The sequence below is a fragment of the Schistocerca piceifrons genome, chromosome 1, assembly GCF_021461385.2.
Source record: "Schistocerca piceifrons isolate TAMUIC-IGC-003096 chromosome 1, iqSchPice1.1, whole genome shotgun sequence".
Classification (NCBI taxonomy): domain Eukaryota; kingdom Metazoa; phylum Arthropoda; class Insecta; order Orthoptera; family Acrididae; genus Schistocerca; species Schistocerca piceifrons.
The window spans coordinates 741553772-741566026 of record NC_060138.1 but is presented as its reverse complement, the minus strand read 5'-3'; positions in this window follow the sequence as shown (position 1 = coordinate 741566026).

Genomic DNA, 12255 nt, shown 5'->3' with positions numbered 1-12255 from the left:
CTGATGATATTAAAAAACTGACGATATTAAAAAACATTGTTTGTAACAAAATGGTGGCACTCTGAAATAAGAGTCAACTTTTTCTACGAAAAGTTGTTATAAAAACGTGAACCAAAAATTGAATTTAAAATATATTGCAAAAACCGTACGTGCTATAATAGAAAAAGCTCAGACTCACAAGTTAAAAATGGTATAATGTAATTGCATCTATATTTGATGAGTTATAGCTCCCACACACTTGAAAAATGCTATTATGGGAAAACAAGATTTAAAGTTTCAACTTAAGTTTTTACTTAAATTGAACAAATTTTTGTCGGGAATGCTAGCCCCGTACTGTTGGCCTTTTTATCGCCGATGTCGGAACAGTCTCATTTTGACGTTGCAAATTATGTCGATTAACTTATCAATCGAGGCATTTTTTGTCCAATGGGGATTACTTTTCGAAGTATTTCTATCCGTATAACTATGTTTGTTGGTCATGTTCAAGCACTCCCGTTTTACTTCACATAAAAAAGCAAGACAAATGACAAGTTCAGCAGACGCGTGACAACCGTGTTCTTTCAGACTGTTTACCATAAACGAATCTTGTTATGAAGAGTTGTTGAGTACAGTATTTTAGTTGATACTAATGTTCTCTGTGATACTATCCGAAACTGACACAACTACTGCATTCGAGCGCTCGGATGCGCCAGACGCTCACGCAATAAATCGCGATTTTAACATATTTTAACATTTCGGCATACTTTATACGAATGAATCTCAAAAATAGACTTTCTAAGGAACATTTTAACCGAATAAAAAAGTTAAGCTGCAAAAAATTTCTGTCCTGGTCTACTCCCTTAAAACGTGAACAGTCTGAAACACATAACTTAGAACGAATGAGAAATGTATTTGTTACTTTCGCTGTACTCCACAACTTATCACTTACACAATGCTCAATGATAGTTTCATCTCAGTGTATAATTGACTGCAAACTTGGATACACAGTTCGGTCTTTTAATACAATTCGCGCTGCTAGCTCTACCTAAGACGATGCTGTCGCCGTAAGCGATGACTGAAGAGTGGGTCTGAGCGGAGCTGCGTTCTGACGTTAAGGACTGTTTCAGTAGCGGTGGCATACGGAACTTCTTAAAGCGTGTCTGCGAAGACGATACTCATTCGTCGCTGTGTCTGACAGTGACTGTCCTTACATGTGGATCCATCGTGAGGTACCAACTCTTGGGACCTCGTTCTTCGTGCAACACCACAGTCTGCACCACCGAACACAACACCCTACTCGTCACAAGCGAAACGGTCGATACCTCAGCAGGTACCGGCTTCACGACGCATTACTTTAGGAGGTATTAATCTAGTTTTAACCGATAAAAGCCCCTGTAAAAATATGTGACACTTTTTTTAAACTACCTGTATGCTTTGGAGAGACAGTAATACCTAAAATGATTTTTGTTTTATACAGTATGTATCTACCTCCCATCCGGGCCAGTATACTGTAGCTTATAGTTACGCTGCATATACATGTACACTCACGGTACTTTGCATGTTAAAATTTGACGTAAGTTCCTGTTTGTTTACGGAGGTTTCCCGCGTGTCGCCTTTGCATTTGGATGAAATAATAAGCTAGTCTCTGCAGTGAGTTACAAATTCTTTCAAACATCTAGCTCATGATATCGTAAAGATTAACAAGACTGCTCCAGTTCTTTAAAGGTATCAACGACTGTGCTGTTCACCTCCTTTTTGAGATGACGCCAAAAAGAAAAATCCAGAGGCTAGGGTACAAGCTCTGTTCGAAGAGTCTGCCATGGATATTCCGATGCCAGTCATGCGTGTAAGGGAGGTCTGGTGAACTAATGATGTTATTTGTTCAACAATTTTAGTAAATTCATTAATGGTACTAGATTGTTCTTCTTGGTAATAGTCTGTTATTGCGTTCTACCTAACCGCATAAATTTTTATTTTAATCGAATCACAATTATTTGGCAGTTTCTAAAACAAATGGAAAAATTTTTTCTTATCCCAGTACAGGGCAAGAATACTGCTGAAAGTTGAATTTATTTTTATTCTTGTAATATATAAGAAAGTGCTTAGTTAATTGACTAATCATAACGTGTAGATTTTCACGGCCGCCGTCTTCATCAGTTAAAATATCCGGACTGAGTTGCTGTGAGCGATCTGTGAAACTTCTTCTTCCTGGAGTTTCGTTGCCAACTGCGGGCAACATCTTCCGAGATGAGTAACCAACTGGCTGCTGGCCGTGGAGATCCCGTTGAAGAGTTCCCTTAGAAAAATTTATGAGTGACTGTGCTGTTAAACCTCTTACATTATCTGATTTTCAAACAGCTGAGTAGAACTGAACGTACTCAGAAATTTCGCTCTTTACCTATTCTTATCAACACTAAACTGACACACAATATTTTTAGCGCAACGCAATCTGAATTTCAAAAATCCCTACAAAAGAATGGCCCTGACTAACAATAACCTATACCTTTCATGAATCACTTACCTCACAAAAATCTTCATTACTCTAATTACTGCAATACATCGAGCGCCACTACTGCCAGCTAAATAAAAGATTCTAACTACTGAAGGCACTAACTACTGATAGGCGTAGTCAGCAAATGAAAGATTTTGATAGAGAACAAACAATCTATTTACCTTAATAATGTCCCAAAGTCATCATATATATAGCAGTTCATGATATCCAATATTAAAAATTTACTCTTTCTGATGGACACACGTCCACATCGTTCGCTCTCAAAATTCTGCCATTTCTCTCCCCACATCCACCACTGCTGGCGGCTCACTTCCAACTGCACAACGCTACGCGCTGTTAACATCCAACTGTCCAACACTACAATAGCAATATTCCAACAACACTGACCAGCCACAGACTTCACTCCGCACAGTCAGTGATTTTCATATAGAGCGCTACGTGGCGTTACCAACATAAAAACCTAAACAGCCTACTTACACCGTTTATATAGAACGCATAGAGGGCACCATGCGTCACGTGGGGCCAAGTGTAAGTCTATCTCTGACTAACGTCATTATTCTCGTTTCAAGGTAATCGATTGTCACATCGTTGGTGCAAAGTCGATCACCATATCTTGTCTAACTTTAAGCCTTCCTCTTTTCTATTAAATCCATTGTGGTGTTTCTGAGTCTCTATAGCTTCCCTGCATACGTGCATAACAATGCGATGTCCTGGCTAGCACGCTCGTCTCACTAAATTTTATTTCATGATCACCATCTTTAAAAACATGTTCCACTACAGCTGATTTATCGGTATGTCCCATTCGACAGGTCCTTTTGTGTTCGGTTAAACGGGTACTGACAGTTATTTTCGTTGTTCCAATATAAACTTTCCCACACCTACACGGAATTGTATACACCCCATTAGCTGCTAAGGGGTGTCGTGCGTCTTTCGCCGATCTTAAACACTCACTAATCTTCTTGGTGTGTCCAAAGATTGTTTCAATTTGTAAGTTGGCCAGAACTTTACCAATACGGTCCGAAATATTGCGAATAAATGGAAGAAAAACTTCTCCAGCTTACTGTTGTTGTTGCTGAATGTTGTCAGACACTTTTCTTCTGGGATGAAGTGCTCGATCTATCTCGTTGTCAGGGTATCCATTATTCTTATAAGCCTTTCGCAAATGATTTAGTTCATCTTGCAAATAAACTGATTCATAGATTTTGTTAGCTCAGTCTTCCAATGTTGTGACACCTCTCTTCCGCCTGAGATAATGGTTAGAATCCTTATGGAGGTAGCGGTCAGTGTGTGTATCTTTTCTATACACTTTATGCCCCAGACACCCATCTTCCCATGTAATCACTGATATACCCAAAAAATTTTAGTTGTCCATTGCTCTCTTTCTCCATAGTAAATTGTATCTTTGAATTAATACTGTTTAGGTGCACCAAGAAAACATATAATTCCTCTTCATCGTGACTCCATACCACAAAAGTGTCATCCACATATCGGATACCACTTCAAGGGGCTTTTACTGACAGACTGCAGAGCCTGCTGTTCAAAACATTTCATGAATAGATTAGCAATAGCTAGACTCAGGGGGCTGCCCATGGCCACTCCTTCGGTTTGTTCGTAAAACTCATTATCATATAGCAAATACGACGTGGACAGGCAATGTCGAAACAGAGCTACTATATCCGTGGGAAACATATCAGCTACATATGAAAGAGTTCTGTCAACAGAAACCATGATAAACAGGGATACCACATCAAAACTAACGCGGATTTCACCTGGGGTGACATTAATTTCCTTCAGATTTAATAGAAAAGAGGAAGGCTTAAAGTTAGACAAGATATGGCGATCGACTTTGCAACAACGATGTGACAATCGATTACCTTGAATCGAGAATAATGACGTTAGTCAGAGATAGACTTACATTGGCCCCACGTGACGTATGGTGCCCTCTATGCGCTCTATATAAACGGTGTAAGTAGGCTGTTTAGGTTTTTATGTTGGTAACGCCACGTAGCGCTCTATATGAAAATCACTGACTGTGCGGTGTGAAGTCTGTAGCTGGTCAGTGTTGTTAGAATATTGCTATTGTAGTGTTGGGCAGTTGGATGTTAACAGCGCGTAGAGTTGCGCAGTTGGAGGTGAGCCGCCAGCAGTGGTGGATGTGGGGAGAGAAATGGCAGAATTTTGAGTGCGGACGATGTGGACGTGTGTCCATCAGAAAGAGTATATTTGAAATATTGGATATCATGAACTGATATATATATATATATATATATATATATATATATATATATATATATATATATATATATATATGAAGACTTTGGAACATTATTAAGGTAAATAGATTGTTTGTTCTCTATCAAAATCTTTCATTTGCTGACTATGCTTATCAGTAGTTAGTGCCTTCAGTAGTTAGAATCTTTTATTTAGATGGTAGTAGTGGCGCTCGCTCTATTGCAGTAGTTCGAGTAACGAAGATTTTTGTGAGGTAAGTGACTCATGAAAGGTATAGGTTATTGTTAGTCAGGGCCATTCTTTTGTAGGGATTTTTGAAATTCAGATTGCGTTGCGCTAAAAATATTGTGTGTCAGTTTAGTGTTGATAAGAATAGGTAATAAAAAAGAGGAAGGCTTTCACTAAGACAAGATATGGCGATCGACATTGCACCCACGATGTGGCAATCGATTACCTTCAATTGAGAATAATGACGTTAGTCAGAGATAGACTTACAGTCGGCCTCACGCGACATACGGCGATGTCCTCTATGCGCTTTATGTAAACGGGACCTCCATGGCCTAGCAGCCAGTAGTCGACTCACCTCAGAAGATGTTGCCTGGAGTTGGCAACTAAACGCCAGGAAGAAGAAGTTTCACAGATCGACCTCGGCCTCTCAGCCCATAAGTTTAAACTAATAACTGACTAATGTTATGTATTTCTTCCCCCCATGAACCATGGACCTTGCCGTTGGTGGGGAGGCTTGCGTGCCTCGACGATACAGATAGCACGTACCGTAGGTGCAACCACAACGGAGGGCTATCTGTTGAGAGGCCAGACAAACGTGTGGTTCCTGAAGAGGGGCAGCAGCCTTTTCAGTAGTTGCAGGGGCAACAGTCTGGATGATTAACTGATCTGGCCTTGTAACACTAACCAAAATGGCCTTGTTGTTCTGGTACTGCAAACGGTTGAAAGCAAGGGGAAACTACAGCCGTAATTTTTCCCGAGGGCATGCAGCTTTACTGTAAATGATGATGGCGTCCTCTTGGGTAAAATATTCCGGAGGTAAAATAGTCCCCCATTCGGAACTCCGAGCGGGAACTACTCAAGAGGACGTCGTTATCAGGAGAAAGAATATTGGCGTTCTACTGGTCGGAGCGTAGAATGTCAGATCCCTTTATCGGGCAGGTAGGTTAGAAAATTTAAAAAGGGAAATGGATAGGTTAAAGTTAGATATAGTGGGAATTAGTGAAGTTCGGTGGCAGGAGGAACAAGACTTTTGGTCAGGTGAATACAGGGTTATAAATACAAAATCAAAAAGGGGTAATGCAGGAGTAGGTTTAATAATGAATAAAAAATAGGAGTGCGGGTAAGCTACTACAACAGCATAGTGAACGCATTATTGCGGCCAAGATAGACACGAAGCCCACGCCCACTACAGTAGTACAAGTTTATATGCCAACTAGCTTTGCAGATGACGAAGAACTTAATGAAATGTATGACGAGATAAAAGAAATTACTCGGGTAGTGAATGGAAACAAAAATTTAATAATCATGGGTGACTGGAATTCGAGTGTAGGAAAAGGGAGAGAAGGAAACATAGTAGGTGAATATGGATTTGGGCTAAGAAATGAAAGAGGAAGCCACCTGGTAGAATTTTGCGCAGAGCATAACTTCATCGTAGCTAACACTTGATTCAAGAATCATGAAGGAAGGTTGTATACATGGAAGAACCCTGGAGATACTGAAAGGTATCAGTTAGATTATATAATGGTAAGACAGAGATTTAGGAACCAGGTTTAAAATTGGAAGACATTTCCAGGGGCAGATGGGTCTCTGACCACAATCTATTGGTTGTGAACTGTAGATTAAAGCTGAAGAAACTGCAAAAAGTTGGGAATTTAGGGAGATGGGACCTGGATAAACTGAAAGAACCAGAGGTTGTACAGAGTTTCAGGGAGAGCATAAGGGAACAATTGACAGGAATGGGGGAAATAAATACAGTAGAAGAAGAATGGGTAGCTCTGAGGGATGAAATAGTGAAGGCAGCAGAGGATCAAATAGGTACAAAGACGAGGGCTAGTAGAAACCCTTTGGTAACAGACGAAATATTGAATTTAATTGCTGAAAGGAGGAAATATAAAAATGCAGTAAATGAAGCAGGCAAAAAGGAATACAAACGTCTCAAAAATGAGGTCGACAGGAAGTGCAAAATGGCTAAGCAGGGATGGCTAGAGGACAAATGTACGTATGTAGAGGCTTATCTCACTAGGGGTAAGATAGATACTGCCTATAGGAAAATTAAGGAGACCTTTGAAGAAAAGAGAACCACTTGCATGAATATCAAGAGCTTTGATGGAAACCCAGTTCTAAGCAAAGAAGGGAAAGCAGAAAGGTGGAAGGGGTATATAGAGGGTCTATACAAGGGCGATGTACTTGAGGACAATATTATGGAAATGGAAGAGGATGCAGATGAAGATGAAATGCGAGATATGATACTGCGTAAAGAGTTTGAAGAGGGTCTATACAAGGGCGATGTACTTGAGGACAATATTATGGAAATGGAAGAGGATGCAGATGAAGATGAAATGCGAGATATGATACTGCGTAAAGAGTTTGAAGAGGGTCTATACAAGGGCGATGTACTTGAGGACAATATTATGGAAATGGAAGAGGATGCAGATGAAGATGAAATGCGAGATATGATACTGCGTAAAGAGTTTGACAGAGCACTGAAAGACCTGAGTCGAAACAAGGCCCCCGAAGTAGACAACATTCCATTAGAGCTACTGACAGCCTTGGGAGAGCCAGTCCTGACAAAACTCTACCATCTGGTGAGCAACATGTATGAGACAGGCGAAATACGCTCAGACTTCAAGAAGAATATAATAATTCCAATCCCAAAGAAAGCAGGTGTTGACAGATGTGGAAATTACCGAACTATCAGTTTAATAAGTCACAGCTGCAAAATACTAACGCGAATTCTTTACAGACGAATGGAAAAACTGGTAGAAGCCGACCTCGTGGAAGATCAGTTTGGATTCCGTAGAAATGTTGGAACACGTGAGGCAATGCTGACCCTACGACTTATCTTAGAAGAAAGATTAAGGAAAGGCAAACCTACGTTTCTAGCATTTGTAGACTTAGAGAAAGCTTTTGACAGTGTTGATTGAACTACTGTCTTTCAAATTCTGAAGTTGGCAGGGGTAAAATACAGGGAGCGAAAGGCTATTTACAATTTGTACAGAAAGCAGATGGTAGTTATGAGAATCTAGGGACATGAAAGGGAAGCAGTGGTTGGGAAGGCAGTGAGACAACTGCTATTCAATCTGTATATTGAGCAAGCAGTAAAGGAAACAAAATAAAAGTTCGGTGTAGGTATTAAATTCCATGGAGAAGAAATAAAAACTTTGAGATTTGCCGATGACATTGTAATTCTGTCAGAGACAACAAAGGACTTGGAAGAGCAGCTGAACGGAATGGACAGTGTCTTGAAGGGGCGATATAAGATGGACATCAACAAAAGCAAAACGAGAATAATGGAATGTAGTCTAATTAAGTCGGGTGATGCTGAGGGAATTAGATTTGGAAATGAGACACTTAAAGTAGTAAAGGAGTTTTGCCATTTTGGGAGCAAAATAACTGATGATGGTCGAAGGAGATATAAAATGTAGACTGGCAATGGGAAGGAAAGCGTTTCTGAAGAAGAAAAATTTGTTAATATCGAGTATAGATTTAAGTGTCAGGAAGTCGTTTCTGAAAGTATTTGTATGGAGTGTAGCCATGTATGGAAGTGAAACGTGGACGATAAATAGTTTACACAAGAAGAGAATAGAAACTTTCGAAATGTGGTGCTACTGAAGAATGCTGAAGATTAGATGTGTAGATCACATAAGTAATGAGGAGGTATTGAATAGAATGGGGGAGAAGAGGAGCTTGTGGCACAACTCGACTAGAAGAAGGGATCGGTTGGTAGGACATGTTCTGAGACATCGAGTGATCACCAATTTAGTATTGCAGGGCAGCGTGGAGGGTAAAAATCGTAGAGGGAGACCAAGAGATGAATGCACTAAGCAGATTCAGAAGGATGTAGGCTGGAGTAGGTACTGGGAGATGAAGAAGCTTTCACAGGATAGAGTAGCACGGAGAGCTGCATCAAACCAGTCTCAGGATTGAAGACCACTACAACAACAACATGTATTTCTTACTGAATAGTACTTAATGGAGGGATAATTGTGGTGAAAATTTGTGTAACTCTTGATTAGTGTTTTTTATTAACAAATATCGTCCTCAAAATATCCTCCTTCAAAATCTGGGTACCTTCTTCTCAGCATTTATAACATCTGCTACATTCCATCCAGTCTTCTGCTGAGGGGCCAACGTAGCTCTCATCAGACGCAGGAGCTGAGCTATAATTTCTTTGGGAGTTTTTCTTCGTTGTTTTAAACGTGCCTTATCAAACGTCATCGGTATTATTAAAACACTTGAACATAGCGTACTGAGACTAACTGTTTTTTTTACACGTGGCATTCTTTAAGCAATGGTGTAAAACGGAAAATACTCGCTGGTTTAATGTGTGAAATACTTAGGCAACATTTTGGCTTGATGGGAGCACTATATGTTGAAGGTTCTGATTCTTCATTAGGCTCTGCCTGAAGCTTTTCAGTAGAATGATTTGTTTCCATGTGTTAGCCTTTAGTTTCTGCAACCTAGGCTGCAACGTCCTCGGTTTCGGTGTGGCTGTAACAGGTAAAGGATCAGTGATTTTCGCCACAGTAAAATAATACATATAAAACATAAAGGGGTTATAAAGTTCGATATTCGTTGAAGTTGTTAATTGAATTACCAAACGTAGCTGCTACGGAATAAGCAGTGCTTAAAACGTAGGTAACGAAGTCGTCAGCTTGCCCAGATCAGCTAACTTTGAAGTGTTTTTTTTTTAAATAAAATGGGATTAACACGCATAAATAATGACTGTGAATTGAATGTTATCTGTTCAGTGCACTTCAGAAGGAAGAGCTGATGTTGAGTGTACTGATAAGCATGACGCGTGAATCAATATACACAACATTGGTCTTACGCAAACTGAACTGGTAAAACGGTTACCATGTGCAAGTATGTAGTGTCTCACAGTGTGAGGACAAGTGCTTGGTCACCTTACCTTGTTCATCGGCTTGAGCCAGTCTTCTACACCACATTCCTAACTGTCGGCCAAAGCAGATGTGCACTTAACAGAAACATTTATGTCTGAAATACGTTTATACTCGTAACTGGGACGACACTTCATGTTTAAGTCAATGACTGCTCTTAAAGACACATTGGAAATTCCGATGGAACTTCAAACGGCAAGTCACACACTAAAATGGCTGTTATTGAAAACTGCACTACACTTCAATGTGAAACAAACGTATTACACTGTTTTTCAGTGTAGTGACCAAGTGTTTGTAAACAGTGGTTGGAAACTTCTAACAATATCTGAATGCCTCGGCGATATAAATCCCCTTGTTGTTCACGGAGTCATTTGAGAACCGGTATGGGCAAGTTCTCGTGGTTACTAAATCTCTTTCCTCATAGGCGTTCTTTCAACTTGCCGAAAAGATAGAAAACGCCTGGTGCAAAATCTGGACTTCCCGACCAGCATAACCCATGTCTGTTCGCCGTTAGTCAAATTGTTTGGCACCATCTCACTAAGGCTGGATACGACATTGCATTTGATCCGTATATTGCCAGAATATTCTAGTTTATGTGTGTGCGATTCAACCATTGTGCCCACAATAATCGTACCGTCCTAAGCACTTCAAATTCGGAGTACGTTTCGAGTTGCTGCGCCATTTCTCACGTACCACAACGGAATCGTGTCTTCAGAAAAGGAGGAACATGTTCTCTCTTGTGACAATGCGCCACTCTTCTTGCGGAATGGGCTTATCTAGGACGACACGTCTAGCTTCGTTTCTGAACTCCCTATGTATCTCAAAAAGAGCCCTTTTGTGGATTTACTTTAACATTTTTGATTTTACTGTGAGTTCCACCAGTGTCAGTTCGCTCTGTTACGACACACTTAGGTGGCGAAAGTCATTGGATACCACCTAATATCGTGTCGGCCCTACTTTTTCCCAGCCTAGCGCAGCAACTAGACGTGGCATAGACTCAAAAAGTTGTTGGAAGTCTCCTGCAGAAATATTAAGCCATGGCACCTCTATAGCAGCCCACAGCTATGAACGTGTTGCCGGTGCAGGATTTTGCGCACGAAAGTACCTCTCCATTATGTTCAATAAATGTTCGATGGGATTCATAAAGGACAATCTGGGTGGCCTGATCATGCGCTCGAATTGTCCAGACTGCTCTTCAAACGAGCCGCGAGCATTTCTGGCCCGATGACATGGCGCATCATTGTTTGGGGACATGGAGTCCTTAAATGTCTGCAAATGGCCCTTCGAGTAGCCGAACATAACCATTTACATTTAATGATCGGTTCAGTTGGACCGGAGGACCTAATCCGTTCCATGTAAAAGCAGTCCACACCATTATGGAGCCACCACCATCTTTGCACAGTGCCTTGTTGGTAGCTTGGGTCCATGGCTTCGTAGGGTCTACGCCACATTAGAACCCTACTATCAGCTCTTACCAACTGACGTCGGGACTCATCTGACCAGGCCACGGTTTCCCATTCATGTAGGGTCTAACCGATATAGTCACGAGCCCAGGAGCGGCGCTGCAGGAGATGTCGTGCTGTTAGAAAAGGTATCGCTCGTCTTTTTCGATAGCGCATTAACGCCGTTTCACAACACTGTCCTAACGGATGCGTTCGTGGTACGTCCCACATTGATTTCTTCGGTTATTTCACGCAGTGACCATTAACATAGACAAGTGTAATGTATTTCAAATACATAGAAAGAAGGATCCTTTTGTTGTATGATTATATGATAGCGGAACAAATATTGGTAGCAGTTACTTCTGTAAAATATCTGGGAGTATGCATACGGAACGATTTGAAGTGGAATGATCACATAAAATTAATTGTTGGTGAGGCGGGTGCCAGGTTGAGATTCATTGGGAGAGTCCTTAGAAAATGTAGTCCATCAAGAAAGGAGGTGGCTTACAAAACACTCGTTCGACCTATACTTGAGTATTGCTCATCAGTGTGGGATCCGTACCAGGTCGGGTTGACGGAGGAGATAGAGAATATCCAAAGAAGAGCGGCGCGTTTCGTCACAGGGTTATCTGGTAAGCGTGATAGCGTTAGGGAGATGTTTAGCAAACTCAAATGGCAGACTCTGCAAGAGAGGCGCTTTGCATCGCAGTGTAGCTTGCTGTCCAGGTTTCTAGAGGGTGCGTTTCTGAATGAGGTATAGAATATATTGTTTCTCCCTACTTATACCTCCCGAGGAGATCACTAATGTAAAATTTGAGAGATTTGAGCGCGCACAGAGGCTTTCCGGCAGTCGTTCTTCCCGCGAACCATACGCGACTGGAACAGGAAAGGGAGTTAATGAGTCACATAAAGTGCCCTCCACCACACACCGTTGGGTGGCTTGCGGAGTGTAAATTGTAGA